Raw genomic sequence first — 15111 nt, 5'->3', positions numbered from 1 at the left:
TTGATAATCTGCTTTTTAACAGGCCATTTATCTTTTCCACGACGCCATTACTTTGAGGATGATAAATCGAACATAATTTGTGCTTTATACCCAATAATGTAGTCACTTCTTTAAATAATTCATTAACAAAATGCGTCCCGTTATCTGAGCGAATAACGTCGCAAATTCCCCAGCGCGGAAACACTTCCCGCACTAGGAACTTCGCGGCGCCCTTCGCGTCAGGGCGGGCACATGGGCCTGCCTCCACCCACCTCGAAAATGGACATACAACCACAATCATGTATCGAGCCCCGTTACACCTTTCTCCCATGTCTACATAATCAATGTGGAGCTCTCTGAATGGGCCACTTGGTTTTGGTATCGTACCCCTTAGTGTACGCAATGTCATACCTGAGTTGTAAATTTGACATGTCGTGCATTCTAGAGCTAACCTTGTGACGTGTTCCTGGAGGCAAGGTGCAAACCAATCTTCTTGTATCTCTGCCATTATGTGTTTCTTTGTGTTGTGTGCAGGAAAGTGTAGTTGTTGAAATGCTATTTCTAACAGCGTAATTGGCATTACCACTTTTCCTGAACTTTCTTGTCGCCACAATAAATCTGTCGGTGATTTGCTGCATCCTCTCTTAGTCCACAGCAATTTTTCCTCTGCACTAGCTCCCTCTTGCAGCTCTATTATCTCTTGTGTGGACATCATGTTGTATCCTGGGGGGACCTCTTGGCTTGCTGTGTGGTGCAACATGTACTCTCCTACTTCACCTTTTTGTAGATATGAAGCTGCTTTGGCAGCGGCGTCTGCTGCCGCGTTCCCCAAAGATACAAAATCTGTATTGGTGGTATGAGCTTGACATTTTACGATGGCCACTGCCGTGGGGTCTTGCAGGGCCTCAATCAGTTCTTTCAATAATTCTGCATGCTGGACTGGCGTTCCGTCTGCTCGTCGGAACCCTCTCCGCCCCCACCGGGCCAACCCACCGTGAACTGTTGTTGTCATGTATGCTGAGTCTGTATATATGGTCACTGCGCACCCCTTGGCGGCATGCAATGCTTCTATTAGCGCTATTAGTTCTGCTGCTTGCGCTGAATAGTGTGATGGGAGGCGGTGTTGTACTAGTATCTCATATTCATCTTCCTCTAATCGTACCACTGCCATACCCACATGCTTTTCTCCTGTCTCCAGGTCGATTGATGCTGACCCGTCCACAAAATACACCTCACCCTCGGTCAGGGCGTTTTCAAAAATCACTGGATCCTTACTTTCGTCACCTGTGTACGTGGCGCAGTTGTGGTTTTCCATGTCCTCTATGGTGCATGCCTCTGTGATGAATGTGGCTGGGTTCACTGTTTTACATCTCACTATATGGATGTTAGCGCTGGACAGTATTATCTCATATGCTGTGGCGCGTTGTGTTGTCAATGTGCTCTTTGTTCGCTCTAATATTGCAAAAAGTGAGTGTTCCACAAACAGTGTCACCGGGCAGCCCATTACTATCGTGGCACTTTTTTCAATTGCGAACGCGGCTGCAGCTAGGGATTGCTCGCAGGCGAAATGACCTTGCATTACTGCGTCTAGGGTGCCGCTATAGTAAGCGAGTGGTTTGTGCCCTAAGGATGTTTTCTGTGTCAGTACTGCTGTCATCAATGTTCCTTTGCAGTGTGAAAATAAGAAGAATTCGCGCCCATAATCTGGGTTTGCTAGTACTGGAGCGCTTGATATCAGCTCTTTTAGTGAGTTAAATGCTGTGTTCATCACCTCTGTCCATTCTATGTGTTTGTGTTCTTGTTGTGCTTCTTTCAGTGCCTGTAGCAGGGGCCTTGTGTACGCCGCATAGTCCAATATCCATGCTCGGCAATAGTTACACATACCCAGAAATTTCTGCATCTCTTTTACTGTTTTGGGCTCCCCAATTGTTCTAATCGCCTGTGCCCTGTCTGGTATAATTCGCTTGCCATCCTTTGATATCAACTGACCCAAGTATAGGACCTCCGTCAGACAGTATTGTAACTTCCCCTTGTCCACCTTGTACCCCTTATTTGCCAATAATGTCAAGAGTGTTATCGAGTCCTGTCTGCATTCTTCCTCAGCCTGTGCACAAACCAATAAATCATCAACGTACTGAATCACTGTGCTTTCTACAGACAAATTCCCCAGATCTTCATGTAGTACCCTGTTAAATATGCTTGGGCTCTCGCAATATCCTTGTGGTAGTCTGCAGTGTTCGAACCTCCTTCCTCCCAATGTAAATGCTGTCAAGTACCTGCTCTCTTCTGCCAAGGGAATCGAAAAGAATGCATTTTTTAAGTCAATTACTGTGAAGTGTGATGCTATTTTTGGAATGTTGCACAGTATTGTCGCCGGGTTCGGGACTAAAGGGAACTCCTTCATTACCACATCGTTCAATGGGCGTAAATCTTGTATCATCCTCCATGAACCCCCCTTCGCTTTTTTGATTGGGTAAATGCATGTGTTGCATGGGGAGTTTGAGGGCACTATTATACCCTGTGCTAGCAGTGCTTCGATTGTCTCTCTGATCCCTTCTTCTGCTTCTCGCGACAGTGGATATTGTTTCACCCGGGGTAGTATTGCTCCCTGTTTTATTTTTATCACCACAGGCTGAACTTCATGTAGCAACCCTACATCGTGGGGGCCATTAGTCCATAAGTTAGTGGGTACTGACCTCATGTCTTCATCAAAAAATGTGTGCGGTGCTCCTACTACCGCCATTAGTTCAACCTTAGTTTGTCTGGCTGTAACTACAATGTCGCAGGGCATTGCCAGTTCCATCACTACTTCACCATCTCCCTCGGTGTCAGAAAATAGCTCCTCGTCCGAGAGCTCTCTCAGCGGGATATTTGCATTTGTACACAATACTGTCCGCCACTCACACCCTTCCATGTCAATACCAATCACACATATCCTGTTTGCTGATACATGTATTGCATGCAAATCCAACGATAGTACTGCCCCAAGAGCAGTGTCAGGGCTTGCTATGGGACGAAAAAGGAATTCTGCTGGGATCCTCCAATCCACCCTTTTTAGTTCTGGTACTATGAGAGCCAATGTTCTCATGCCTTCAACAAACATCTCCTCATTTCTTGGTACCCCTCTGATCTCTTTTATTATTGTGTGGCCGTGTATTACTGCTAATATACGGAGGGGGCATATGCCTGGCGTTGAACATACGATGCCGCTCCCTGTGAATGATATGGTCATGTTTAGTTTGCTCAAGAGATCTCTCCCCAGTAAGTTGATGGGAGAGTTTTCATAGTACAGTAAGGGTGCTTTCACTGTTTTACCCCCCACTGTCACATCCAATACCTCTGTGTAAGGAACTTCAATTACAGCCCCAGAGAACCCCTGCGTCTCTAACGTTCTATTAGATAACGGGAACCGGCCCTCTCTAATGCATGATTTCTCCGCTCCCGAATCCACCATGAATATGAATTGCTTGTCTCCTATCTGCGCTCCTATCAATGGTTCCTCTGATGCATTGTGGGTCGTAGACAGTACTGGACACGCAAGTGCTCTCTGTGGGCTGTCCTATGCGGGGTGTCTCATTGCCCCCCCTTGATCGAAAATGTTCCCCGAAACTACTGACACTCCACTGTAAGGTGCGGGGGCTGGTGCCCCATTAGCTCCTGTGGCGAAAGTATTACCAGGCGTGTAGTGCACATTGTCATTATTCTGTGGGCTGGTTTGTGTTCGGTATTGATGTCCGTGTAGTTGTGCGTTACTCCTTTGTACTACATTGTCTGGTTGCTGGTATTGTCTCATGGGGAGGCCGTAGGGGCTTCCTGGATGGGGGTGTCCGTACTGTTCTATCTCTTGGAAACCGTTGTTTTGTCTGCTCCTACATTCCCTTGAGTAATGCCCCCATCTCCCACAATTCCAACAGCTCCCCTGTGGACCTCTGGGACCCTGCCACCCATTTCCTCCCATTCCTCCATACCCTTGTCCTCCTCTTCGCCCCCTGTACCCACCTCTTCCTCCTCTTGGGGCCCACTCTTGCCACGTTGGACCTCCGTTCTGCTCCTGCTCTGTCCACTGTCGTTGCCCTTGTCCTGCCCAATTCGCTGCTATTCTTCCTTGTATTGCTATTTGCCCCTCCTCTCCTTCCTCTCCCTCCCGTATGAGTGGGAGTCCCGCTACCGCTGCTGCGACCTTCACCAATTTTGATTGCACCAACTTCGCCTCGTCCGCCAACCTTTTCTGTGCTACTTCCCTCTCTCTTTCTTTGATCCGTTTACAATGGTGTACTATTATGCTTTGGATCTCCGGCCAGCCTTTTGCCTCAACACCTGCTATTTTATCTAGTGCCTTTTGCACTTCCTTTGGGAGCCCTCTCTTAATGATGAAGTAAAATAGAGACGTGGATTGGTGCCAGGGCGTACCCGTTTCCGCTCTCCACATCTCCTGCACCCGGAGAATGTAATCCATAGCGTCCTCCCCATCATTCATGGTACATTGCATTACTGACTGCAAATCAGGGGTATCTGGGAAGGTTTCCCGCAGTGCGTCCCACACCCTTGCTCGCACGGTGTTAAAAGAAGCCCCATCATGGCGATCACACTCTAAGGTTACAGCTGGAAAACCCGCTTTAGCCCACACTCTGTCTGCCTGATCCCCTACTGCGGACACTAGTAGGCTTTTCACATCGCCTACTGCCAGCGGTATACCCGCGGTATGTTTCTCAAATGCATATATCCACTTGCTTGCCCCTCCTGACAGCTGTGGTAGTAATTTCATTAAATTAGCCTTGTCCATCTGAGCCCACGGTATATAGTTTGGCCTCCCGCCCCCCCTATGGAGTAATGGGAGTTGTAATTTCCCTTTTGCCGTTGCAGCTTCCTTTTCCTTAGTCACTGCTGACTCTAATGACGCCATCTTCCCCACCCTATTTCTTAGTCGTCCCATCCATTCATCTTCTATAGTCCCCAGTGAACATGCACCATCTAGCTCCTCGCCGTCTCCTCCTACTGCCATGCTCAATCTATCACTCTCATCCCCCCCTCCTCTGACATCACATAACAAATCCTCTCTGATCCCTCTCTCTCGCGAGACATCACCAATGCTTCCTTCTGCTGTCCCTACTTCTATTATCCTGGTCGGTTCTTCCTCAATTCTGAACAGTATTTCCCCCTTTTTCCATCCTTCCTCAATTTGTCTACTTTCGCTCGACGCTCTAGACGTGCGTCCAGATTGTGTGGGGGCGCATGCTGTGCGTTCACATATGTCTTTTATTCTTGAGAGTTCATCTCGTGCCACTGTAAGCCTCGACTCTAAGTCACTCGTTAACTTCTCTATGTCCACTCTCTGTGTGCCTCCCTGGGCACGCTCTCTGGTGTTTTCGTATGGTGGGGGTGCAGTTGGTCTTTGTGGCGTGCTGGTCGAAGGGGGAGGTACATAAATCGGGTCGCTGTATCCTGCTGCAGGGGCTGGTTTAGGTAATATTGGGTACAACATAACCACTTCAGTAGGTTGTTCTGTACTTAACTGTTCCTTTTCCTCTCGCGGGATCATTAGTGGATTGTCTGTGGTGGAAGGTAAATCAATATTTGGAGCTGGAGCTTTGGGTGGGGGTACTTCCTCAAACAATCTCCAAAGATCCAATATCTCCTTCCTATTCTGCCATTGTTTTCCCTTATACTTGAGGCGAATACATGTACATACCATATCAAGAACGCTTTTGTCAAAAGACCCTCCTTCTGGCCAAATCTGGGGCAACCCCTCCCCTTTCAATTCTGTTAACCATTGATCATGATATTTATTTATGCGTTCAGCATATCCCGGCAAGCTCTTGCAAATGTGTGACAAGGGAGTTTCAGCCCCCATCCTTTAAATCGCTAGCGCTACCACGTTCGCTTTCGTTACTTTTTATTAGGTGTAAATATGCGTATGTATTCCTTTATGGCACAGACAAGAGCGGACCTCTTAAAATTATCACCCACCGTTATTCACTGCACAAATCTCTTCTCACTCACCATATCTCATCTCCTTCCCATTCGCAGGCACTCTTATGTGATCTCACTTGTAATTGATCAAGTACTGGTTATGGCCACACTCTCTGACACCACCTCGCGGCCACCCGTTCGTCTCTAACACTCGTACGGTGCGCGCACCCTTCACAATGCTTTCCACTCACACTCTTTGTCTTTCTCCTCCCTTTCCTCCCTAGCCAGCTGTCCCTGTTTTCCTGCTAAGGTTACTGTGTTCACGTCTGTACGTGCCACTACTGAGTCCCCACTTTTTAAGATGTTCTAACTTCTTTATACCCTTCTCATTTTCGCCCCCTACCCCGTGGAAATGGAAAAAGAAGAAATAGAGAGAGAGAGAGCACAATCACTAAAAAATATTCCCGGTGTCTCCTTTTGCTAGACACCAATAACTTATTTCTCACTTCTTCATATATTCCCAGTACTAGTCTAGATAGCACTATGCGGCGCCGCCTTCCACCCCCTCTCGGAGCTAGGTTTCCGTCACTTCTACCACGTCACTTATTTCTTACTCCTAATGGCCATATGCAAAAGAAAGAATAAAGAAAGTTTCAAGACCCGTCTGTAGTAGACCCCCGATATTCTTCTCCTCTACCTGTCCCCGTTCTGTTATTCCCAATTCCCTTTCTTTTCCCCTTGACGATCACTCGCACTCGGTACTCACGTGCCCGTCTTGAACCGATACTCTCCGAAACTGGGTCCGTCCAGGCGGCGTCACCGGTAACTCAACGGTCAGCCCCTGGCTCCGGCGAGCGGCACTCAAAGGGGATTTTTTTCCAATCGGGATCCCGTACCCTTTCTCATTGAGTGCGCACTTCTTATTGTGCCGGTCGCCGTTGGCGGGCGGCCTCCCGGAGACGGCTCACCGTGCGTATCCCTTCTCGACCGGAGATTCTCGTGCCACAAGGGGGTCGTTTAAGAAGGAGTTAGGAAAAATAGTTTGGAGATATCACGCTATCGGGGTCACCACTGAAAGGAAGCGCCCCCAATTCAGCACGATCCTCCCCGCAATGAGAGACAATAAGGGACTCTCCCGTAGTGGGAATAAGACCAAGACAGAGTGCGGGTGAGCGTAAGTGGGAGTTTATCCAAGAATAAGGCATGCAAAGAACTCTGCAACCTACGAGAGCGCTCTGCCTGACAATAGCAAAGACAGGCGTATTTCTAATACAAAAAACGTCATCAACACCTAAACACTATAGGGGGCACAAGTCAATTGGGATTGGGTGGCGTCGACTAACTATAGGTGTTGCTGCCGCGGGGTTGGTCTTGGCGGGACGACGTCACTGGTCAGCCTCGTGGGTTGGGTTGGGCCTGGCAGGCCGGCTTGAGGTCATCTGTACGGTGTTGATGTGCTGGGGCAGCCTGTGACAATGACGAATACCTTTCCTGTCTCATTTGCCCTAGGCCATGCACACTGCAGTTATTCAGAAAATGACATTTAAGTTCATTAATAAATCGCTTCAACAGCTTATCTTATAAAATAAACACAACACATGAGGAATGCACCTCGTGAGAGGTCTGGTGGTTGTCGGTTGGGGTGAGATTTACCTGTGTCCTATTGACCGGTATTTTAGGTCGCGGGACGGGGCTCTGGGGCCTGGGCCGAGTGATACATGTCTGTCTGCTGCGTTAGAAGTTATTATATAGATGGGTCTCTGTGTCTTGTCCCAATGATGGGGGTCGTCCTTACACGGGGTCAGGATTCTTGGGGGGTTCGTGGGATTTATGAGAGGGTGCTGGTAGATCAGTGGGTTCATCCGTGGGTTTATTACCGTGCTGTAAATAACACAGGTGGCGGGCTGTGGCCTTGGTTGCGGCGCCGGGGCCTCTGACTCTCTGAAGTAACGCCAGCTTGGTTGGGGGAGGTGAGGGAGCGCGGCACAAGTCTTAGCTTTTTTTATCTGGCAGGCTTGGTGGGGTGGGAGAGGGAATGGCCTTGCATATATCCACAAAGGTATTTTCCTCGTGCGTTGCTGATCAGTGAATGCAGAAGTTCTATACTGTTCTGCCTTATTTTGACGTTATTTAGACACATATATATATATACTTCAATTTCGTTACACATTTCTTTAATACAGTCGGTTCCAGTACCTTTTCATTACCTAACATTATATTCACTACATTGTGTGCGTATTGTATGTACATTAGGGATATCTAGGTTATGGCCTACAGAGATTGATGCTCGCCGCTTTGGGTGAATTAAAAAACATATATGAGTTCAAGTTTCTACATACTATTGAAAAACACTTTTACCGATAGAGGTTACACGTTTGGTCAACATCTTTCTCCGTGGTTATAGCAGCATTAGTCCAGACCTGGAGGGATATCATATAACGTTACATTTTTATGGCTTATTCACATTTTAAACAGAGGTAGTTCATTAATACCAATACTTGAATTGTTTTCTACCTTCTTCAGATAGTGATGCTTCAGCTTTTTCCCTCGCTACCCCGGCCTTGCGGTCCGGGTCATACGGGGTGCAATATCACATTGTTACTAATATAATGTTGCCGTGTTGGCATCTCGGGTTTAGCTCATCTCCGACTTTCTCATGGGAACGCACTCGCAGCGGATCTGTCAGGGCTGCTGAGGCGACAGAGATGCATGAAAGGCCCTCCAAAGGTGGGGGCCTCGTTACAGTGTGCTGAACTCACACCATGTTTGCTAGGCAAGATGGCGTCTAGGCCTAACTTAATTTTTGGTAAATGCAAAGACAGGGTGCGTGTGGGCAATGTCGTCGGCGGGTGAACCCTCCTCCACCTGGGCCCGGGTGGCATGAGGGTGCGCCCACCGAGCCATGGTCCTCACCTGGGGAGGGAGCTGTAGGTGAGGAGGGCCTCGTGGCCATTCCTCCCCTACACTTGCCATAAACATTTGCGGTACGACGGGAATGGACAAACTAGTTTAAACTCATCAATCCAGTGAAGTAACTGGAATCACAACGCGCCCCTGCATCAGAAGCAGGATGGAGAGCTCGTCATTTTGGTCCCTAAGGTGAGTCTTCGCAGGGAATCCCAAAAGGGTTTCACGGAGGGAGAGAAGGGAAGTGGGAGGTTGGAACATCACCCGCAGACTATTAACCCTTCCTTTTCACACACAGTGGGATATTCCTCCGAGCCAGAAAAGCCAGGTTGGGGAATCCAGTCCAGTCCATCTTCCGGGTCTTACGCATCTCTGCAGAAGAGGTCCCAGCAGTCCCAGCCACGCCCGCGCTTCCGTGGGAGCCAGATGAGCGTTACAGTTACCCTGCTTCAATTCCTTTCCCCAATTCCTGCTGCACCCGCAGTGCTCTCGCAGGTATTGCCAGTGTGTGACTTAACTTCCAGCAAAGGCAGTGACCAGCCTTCCCCACCCTACTGCTGCCGCCGTTTCCCACACACTGAGGGTGCTCCCAGAACGCTCACCACATTCACCCCGAGCCCACTGCTTGGTTGATGCCACATCCATTTCACATCTAGGTAAGCAATCTAGTGGTTCATAGCTTTCTTCCCTAGTTGTTACTGCTAATTTGGTTTTGTGGTAATTACCTGCTTGCCTTTCAGCGGTTGGGGATTTCCAGCGTTCCTGGTTCCTGGCGTTCCAGCACCTAATACCTGTGGCTTCAAGGATCGCACAGGGAGTTATTTAGTGTCTCTCTGTGTGGTACTTGGTGACAGAGGCTTTCATAATCTTCACGACTATCAAGTATCACGTTTTGACAAGACTGTGAAGCCAGATTATGGAGGACTCGCCTGGAGAACCCGTGGCCACTTTGGTCCAAGCTGTTAACGTCCTAAGAGCAGATATGGCAGCATCCACCACTGCCATCCACCGGCTTGACTCCCTACAGAGTGCACGCCACCCCTTACCCGGAGTTCGGGGAGTCAACCCCACAGGCCACAGCTCCTGTCAGTACACCGCCCGTCCCGTTGGTGGTTCCTACACCTTTTCCCTTGGCAGCCCCTGAGAGATACCATGGTGACCCCAGAAAGTTCTGCACGTTTCTGAACCAGTGCAAACTCCACTTTCTCTGCAGACCACTGGCATTCCCCGATTCCACCCCAAGGCCGCCTTCACGTTGTCCCATCTGGCCGGCATCGCATCTACTTGGGCGAACTCTTTGCTAGAAAACGACCACCCGGTCCTATATGATTTCGATCTATTAGTGACAGAGATGTCCAGGGTGTTCGATAGCCGACACAAGGCCCAGTCACGGGACTTAGAGTTGCTTGACCTAACCCAGGGAAAAAACACCCTTACAGAGTACATAACTCGTTTCAACCAGCTATCGGTAAAAACCTCATGGCCTGAGAATAAAAAAGGCTGTGGTGTTCTACAGGGGACTGAATAACCTCATGAAAGATGCCCTTTCTGTTGTACCCTCGTTGCCTATGATGTACCCTGACCTGGTGGATCTGGCTTTACAGGTAGACGCCCGGAGAGCCGAACGGAAGGCTGAAGCTGGATTTTTCAGCACACAATCCCATACTCGGCCTCTCGAGTCTCCCGGCGAACCTATGCAGGTCGGGGGAATTCGTAGCCCCATAACCACCATGGAAAGAGAACGTCAGAGTGGACAACGCCTGTTTTTACTGTGGTCTTAACGGACACTATGTCAAGGACTGCCCGTGCAGTCCAAAGGACAAGAATCAGGTTTTTCAGAAAGCTTGTCCCTAAACTTGGGGGCTAGGGCGAGCACTCACCAGTCCCCCTCTGATTCAGTCCCTGCGTTCGGATGTATTAGTCCAGTAATAGTCCAAGCTTTTCTGAATCCCGACTCTGATCCCTCACACTCAGTTCAGATACTCATTGATTCGGGGGCTACAGGCAACTATATTGACATAACATTGGCTGATACCCTCAACTTACCCCTGGTAAACAAGAAATATCCAGAACTGGTGCAAGCCGTGGATGGTACATCCCTTGCTGCCGGCCCCATCAGACAACAAACCGCGCCCCTCATAGTGGTCATCCAGGACACACACAGGGAGACACTTACGTTTGATCTCATATCCACACCTCAGTTTGGGATTATCCTCGGTATACCTTGGTTAAGACGGCACAACCCGCTTATCAACTGGGGAACAGGTCAAGTCCATTTCGAATCTGACATCTGTCAAAACTTTTGTCTCATAGAACCCGAGGCGTTGCTTACGCCATCACGAGCACTAGGGGCTGTCGCGCTCCTCACTGTAAGTGAAGTCGACGAGCCGCCCACATCAGTCCCACACACGGTAGGTGCCATCACGGTTGGCATCCCCGCAGCTTATCTTGAGTACCAGGCAGTATTTGATGAAGGGACCGCAGAGGGCCTGCCCCCGCATCGGTCATATGATTGCCCCATAGACCTAGTTCCCCGACTCCACAATACCCAATGGGCGGGTATACTCCCTCTCCCCCTCTGAAGACCAAGCTCTAAAAAAAACTACATCCAAAAAGCCCTGCATCTGGGCCACATCTGACGCTCTACTTCACCCGCACCCAGTCCAATATTCTTTGTCCCGAAAAAAAGAGGGTGATCTCCGCCCTTGTGTCGATTACAGGTGATTAAACGCAATCACGATTAAAAACCGTTACCCTATCCCACTCATTACCCCGTTGCTGGACCGATTGACTCACGCTTCCGTCTACATTAAACTCGACCTCAGAGGGGCATATAATTTTGTCCGTATTTGTGAGGGAGACAAGTGGAAGACGGCGTTCTGTACCCGACACGGTCTGTACGAATATACAGTCATGCACTTTGGGCTGTGTAATGCACCAGCTATGTTCCAGCGGTTTATGAACGAGGTGTTCAGTGATATCTTGGACACATATGTCATTGTCTATCTGGATGACATTCTCGTGTTTTCTTCCTCTTTAGAGGAACATGTGTCACACGTAAAGGAAGTTTTGTCTCGGTTACGCAAAAACGCTCTTTTTGCCAACCCAGAAAAATGCCAGTTTCACACCAAGGAAGTCGAGTTCTTAGGCTTCCATATTTCACCAGGAGGACTGGCCATGAATCGGTCCAAAATCCATGCTATCCTGGATTGGCCTGTTCCAGTGAACCTCAAGACCCTACGGTCATTCCTTGGGTTCGCTAACTTCTATAGACGATTCATCTCGGGGTTTTCTTCCATCGTGGCACCTCTTACGGCCTTGACTAGCCCTCACGTCCCTTTTACATGGTCACCAGAGCATCAAGCAGCCTTTGAGTCACTCAAATCCGCCTTTACCACTTCCCCAGTTCTCCAACATCCCAATCCTGAACTACCCTTTGTGGTGGAGGCGGATGCTTCGTCATTTGCATTGGGGGCTGTACTTTCTCAGACATGCCCGTTTTCTGGACATCTACACCCTGTGGCATTTCATTCACGCAAATTCACTACCACTGAATCCCACTATACCGTCACGGAGAAAGAACTCCCAGCAATCAAAGATACCTTCCAAGTATGGAGGCACCACCTCTTAAGGGCCAAACGCCAGACTACTGTGTTTATGGACCACCGTAACCTGCAGGACCTGGCTTTGCTCAAGTGCAACAATAATCGTCAAGTTCGTTGGCACCTGTTCTTCGCTGCATATGACTTCCAGATAAAACACAGGCCGGGTCTGACGCATGGTAAGGCAGATGCACTGTCCCGCTCCCCTGGGGGGTTTCCCTTCCGATATTTCCAGAACCGTACTTGATCAGTCACGTTGTTTGCCTTTGCACGCCCCCGCTGCCTTTGTTATCCTCCATACGGCTATAGGTTTTCCAGCATCCACACCAGCTATCGGAATGGGATCCTGTATATCACGATGGCCTGCCCTTCATACAGGATAGATTAGTGTTGCCCACCAGTGATACCCGTAATCTAGCGTTGGAATGGTCCCACAACGCCATCATCAATGGACACCCTGGTCAAAGGCGTACCCTAGCCTTACTTAGACGTTGGTGTTGGTGGCCTTTGATGAGACGTGATGTAGACAATTAAGTAAACACATGTTCAGTATGCACCCAATGCAAGAACCGCAAGGGTCGCCCTTTGGGTCTGCTTCAACCACTACCCATACCTCTGAAACCCTGGCACACCCTCACAATGGATTTTTTCACGGATCTACCCCGAGTGCAGCGCTGCGACACGGTTTGGGTGGTGGTTGATTCATTCACAAAAATGGCTCACTTTATTCCTTGCTCAGGAATACCTTCCGCTCCCGTTCTGGCCGACTTGTTTTCCAAGTCCATATTCTGCTTATTTGGGTTGCCCTCGGTCCTGATTTGTGACAGGGGTTCGCAATTTACGTTCCGATTCTGGCGGGCTCTCACAAAACTGCTTGGTATAGACGCCGGTTTTTCCTCTGCATATCACCGGGAAATGGACGGGCAAACGGAGAGGGTGAACCAGGTCATGGAGCAGAATTTGCGTTGTTTGTCATTGCAGCATCAAAAATCATGGCTCTGCTTGTTGCATCTCGCTGAGTTTGCCTACAACAACGCCTTTGCTTGCCTCCACTGGCTTCTTTCCGTTTTATTCCCTCTATGGTCAACACCCCCGGACCCTTCCTTTCCCTGACCTTTCGTTGTCTAGTACTCCCTTTGCCTCGGCTTGCATCAGGGACCTTCCCACTGTATATGCCTGTCCCCTCGCTCACCTCCGGGAGGCACAGTCGACCATGAAAGCTGCTGCAGACAGGAAACAAGCTGTGGCACCTGTGTACTCTGTTGGGGACAGAGTATGGTTGTCTACTCGTCATCTGAACCTACCTGTTTGTCGCAAGCTCCTTCCTCGATTTGTTGGTTCCTATAGAGTTTCCAAAGTCCTGAACCCGGTGGCCTATCGCCTCTCGGTCCCTGCCAGTTGGCGAGTGCACCCGGTGTTTCATACGTCTCTGCTCAAGCCCTGCCCTGGGCCGACCCGTATTGTAACTCCCCCTGCTCCTGTGTCTGTGGTTGCCCCCAATGAGTACGAGGTTAGCGCCATCCTGGGTTCCCGCACCTGTAGGGGGCAGTTACAGTATCTGGTGGACTGGTTGGATTACGATCCTGGAAGCTGTGGAGTGCTTGGTGACTCTGACCTTACCCAGTACACTTTCAGGTCTAGTCCTCACTCAACATGGCAGCCCTTTCCTTTAAATCTGAACCACGCCCCTTTTTCGGCACGTTGTATCTGTTTCTTTTCAGTTGCTTGCAACAGTGCTGCGCGTTCAGCAGAGTTTCTTCCCTTCCACGGATCCTTCCCTGCCGCCTGCTTACCTTCCCAAAGTTCGCTGCCTTACAGCTTCGCTCTCATTGTTCGTTGTTTCTTTCCTTCCGTCTCTGTCTAACTACTTTAGCCTCCTTCTACGTTCTGCCTGTGTTCTATTTGTAATCTTGCTTTCTTACTAGTCTCCTTCCTTTTTCCCTGCGCTGTCATTCTGAAATTCACTTGTGTGATGTCTACAGCTTGTTTAGCTGTTCTCATCTTTTTCCTTAGTACGCAGTCGCATTTGTACATTGCTTTCACCGCGCCGCAGCTCTGAGATTCTGCTCGCGAAGCTGCTTTATACTTACCTCGACCGCAGCTTGGTTGCCCTCACTCCATGGTTTCCGCTGTTTTCTGGTAAGTGGAACTCTGCTATTATCTCCGGTCCTACTTGCTCCTATACTTTCTTCTTCCCAACTCTTACGTTCTCTATTTCTGTACCCCTTCTACTTCCTACGTTATCCTTTCATCCTGTAAACAAACTACTCACTGGATTTGGACTATACGTCAGGCATCCGATCCTCGCATTGCCCATAGACTGTACCTACACAAGGGGGCAGACCTTCCATCAAAGCCTTCAACATCTTCCGGCAGTTCCCGCTCCAGAAATCATCATTGTCTGCATTAGCAAGGTTTTTTCTGCCGATCAGGCTTTTTCCCTGTGATCTGGGGTCTGGCTCTTCGGGGTTCCCCTTAGACAGGTTCCCCCTCCTGTCAAGGTGGCCTCTGAGGAAGCCAGGCCTTATTTATTTACACAAAAAGAAGAAGCCTTTCCAAAAAAAGGTTGTCTACAGAACGCAAGAAATCCAGAAGGACTACCACAGAAACCAAGGACAGTTCATCAGAAGGCTCAGGTGAGGAGGAGGTTGGGAAGGAAGGGACCTTACCTTGCAGTCTTGACAGTATACAACGCCCAGAAATCCCCATGGTG

The sequence above is a fragment of the Ambystoma mexicanum genome, chromosome 2p (genome assembly GCF_040938575.1).
Source record: "Ambystoma mexicanum isolate Mex_15411 chromosome 2p, UKY_AmexF1_1, whole genome shotgun sequence".
Classification (NCBI taxonomy): domain Eukaryota; kingdom Metazoa; phylum Chordata; class Amphibia; order Caudata; family Ambystomatidae; genus Ambystoma; species Ambystoma mexicanum.
The sequence above is the reverse complement of the archived record's forward strand: the minus strand, read 5'-3'. Positions refer to the sequence as shown.